Genomic DNA, 3,333 nt, shown 5'->3' with positions numbered 1-3,333 from the left:
CTTCCTACAGCGGGTGAGTCACCCCCCTCCCGCATGACTTCCAAACGTCCACTGGGCTGGATTTTAGATCATAAAACCACTGTCATTTTAAAAGGTTAAGGAATTACAATAATTCTGAATTGCATTCAGCACCTGAATCATTTTACATGATTGTTATTATTTCTGTTTAATAAACACTGAACTTTCGAGGACTCTCGTGGGAAATGAGGGAAACCTGCACTTGGCCGCGTTTCTGGGACTCAGTCGCCCACTGGGAAGCCACAGCGGCAGCAGGGACACCGCTGTGGACATTCGAGCCGCCGACACAGCGCCTGGGCACGGAGCACGCACAGCTCCGGGGCCTCAGTGCCAGCTCGGGCGTGTGGCACCCCGGGCAGCTGGGTCGCCTAGAAGAGGCTGATCAAACAGGGACACTGAGCATAACGGAGGCTTGCTGTCGGGGAAGGCGTGACAAGTCTGGGCAGGAGGCAGCGGGCATGAACCCTGTGTCGGAGGAGGGGGGGCTGATACAGAGGCGGGTGTGGGGCACACCCTCGGGCTTTGTCCACGGAGAAGGCCTGGCAGCACAGCAGTGAGCATGCCCAGCGCCCAGATCTTGGTCTCTCCCCCTAAAAGGAACCAGGGCTCCTTGGGAAAATGGCCCATTTCAGGCTTGAGGCAGGGAAAGTAGAAGGTGAGCCTTTAACACCTTTGTGCCAAACGTAAGGACACGCTCAGAAGTTGCTGGGGACAAATCGAAAGGGCAGAGGAGCCAGCTCTGAGGGGCTCCCGCGGGCTCTGAGGTCATGGGGATGCTACAGTAAGATAACAGATAATAACATGCTGAACAAGAACAAACACATAGAGCTATAAATGAATGAATACACAAATGAGAAACTTTTCTTACCCTAAAATGCCAACTAATAAAAATAGAGGGAAAGATGAGATTAGAAAAATTATCATTGGACAACCATTATAGTTGCTCATCATTCAGCCCAGAAATATCCATAGATGGTAGAACTCGTGGGTGAACATTCGAAGGAGGGATCGTTACATGGTCTCACAGCGCTTCCCCACAAGGGCACAGTGCAGAGGCCTGGCAGACACCACCTGAATCAGGTGATCAGAGTCGCCAGGCACGTCACCGGCCGCGGAACAAACCCAACTGGTCCTCTCTGATGGGATGCAGAGAGAAAACCAAAAGGTCAGTGGAATTCCTGCCCACAACTCATCACCTGAAGCTAATCGAAAGGAAACAGCGACGAACCCTCTGGGAGGGACAATCCACAGAAGGGCTGACCTGTACTCTGCACACGTGTCAAGGTCATGAATGTCAAGGAAAGACTGAGAAGCTGTCACAGGCTGAAGAGACTACAGACACATGGCAACTAAATGCGACTTGTGGTCCTGGATCGGATCCTTCGTCTGTAAAGGACATCCCTGGGCCCTGGCCGGTTTGGCTCCGTGGGTAGAGCGTCGGCCTGTGCACCGAAGGGTCATGGGTTCAATTTCTGGTCAAGGACACATAACAGGGTTGCAGGTTCATTCCTGCCCCCAGTCTGGGCATGTGCGGAAGGCAACCAATCGATGTGTCTCTCACATCGATCTCTCGCCTCTCTTTGTCCTCTCCCCCTTCCCCTTCCCTTCCACTCTCTCTTAAAATCAACGGAAAAAATATCCTCTGGTGAGGATAAACAAAACAAAACAAAAATGTGCCCAAGAAATCCAGGCTAAAAGCAAATGCGAGTGGGAACATTATTATGAAAGAGGGTGGAATTTAAGGTTAAAAGCACTGATTAGGAAAAAAGGAACACTGTGTAATAATAAAAGTTACCATTGAGGAAAAAAAATAGGCTGGTTCTAAACCTGCATCCATAAGACAGCAGAACAGATAAATACTATAAACAAAACCACATCCCGTATGTATACACACACATAACTAATCAACCCTCACACGGTCACATATATGCACAAGTGTGGTGGGGAAACGTCAACATATATGATAAGATACAATAGAGACCTTCATCGGAGAGAAGTAAGGAGAACTCCGGATCACCTGCCAGGGAAATGCATTTCCTCACGTCCATGGAACATGCTGCTATGTTTGGTCATAAAGAAAACCTTGAAAATATTCTTAACACGGAGGCTTCACAGACCACATCCTCTAAACAGAATCCAACGCGATTAGGGATGGTTAACACAGAGAGGACCAAAACACGTTTAGACATTGAAAGGTAGTTTCCTAGCTTACACTTGGCTTAAAAAGCAATTTTTTTTTAAAGACTGGATTTTTTTTTAAATATATTTTATTGATTTTTTATAGAGAGGAAGGGAGAGGGATAGACAGTTAGAAACATCAATGAGAGAGAAACATCGATCAGCTGCCTCCTGCACCCCCCCCCCCCCCTGGGGATGTGCCTGCAACCAAGGTACATGCCCTTGGCCAGAATCCAACCTGGGACCCTTCAGTTCGCAGGCTGACGCTCTATCCACTGAGCCAAACCGATTAGGGCCAATTTTTTTTTAATCAATGACATACTATCTTGAAAACAAAGAAAAAGAAGACATGTTGTTCCAGAATCTATGCAAATCCTCAAAAAATATGATACTCAGAGGAAATTTTATTCCTTTAAATGCTTTTGTTATTAGAGTAGAACAGTGGAGAATAAAATAACTAATATCTTTATATTCATCCTAAGAAATTAGGACAGGAAAACAAATGTACTCAAAAGAAACCAAGAAGAGGACGCTGACCGAGGTGAAAGGTGACGCTGACGGAAGGGAGGGTGGGCCGTGCCAGCCAGGGCCATTCCAGACCCCACCCTGGCCCTTGGGGCACGGAGAAGCCACCGAACAAGGCGATGGCTGACCGAGGTGAAAGGTGACGCTGACGGAAGGGAGGGATGGGCCGTGCCAGCCGGGGCCATTCCAGACCCCACCCTGGCCCTTGGGGCATGGAGAAGCCACTGAACAAGGCGATGCGAAAAGAGGGTATTTCCTTCAAAAATGGCTCTGGCTGTGGGGCGGGGAGAGCCTGGAGAGCGGGCAGGATGGACAGAGGTACACAAGGCTGCCCAGTGGCCCCCACAAGTCGGGATCCCACAGAGGGCGATGGGCGAGCTGTGTGGCTGGGGGCAGGGGAGGCTCCCCATGAATGGGAGTCAGCTGGCCTCAGGGGGACCCGGGTGTGTCTTTCACCAGGACCCCTCAAGTGAGTCCCCGACGGGCGTGTGGGCGAGCGTGTGAAAGTGGGTGTGCAAGTGGGATTTTCAAAAGGAATCAGAGGCCACGCCGGGCGAGGGGGTGACCGCTGAGCAGACGGGGAGCAGTCGTTCATGAAAAAGCGCGGTTCTC

Source organism: Myotis brandtii, unplaced genomic scaffold, assembly GCF_000412655.1.
Source record: "Myotis brandtii unplaced genomic scaffold, ASM41265v1 scaffold187, whole genome shotgun sequence".
In the NCBI taxonomy this organism is placed as follows: domain Eukaryota; kingdom Metazoa; phylum Chordata; class Mammalia; order Chiroptera; family Vespertilionidae; genus Myotis; species Myotis brandtii.
Note: the sequence above shows the minus strand (reverse complement) of the source record.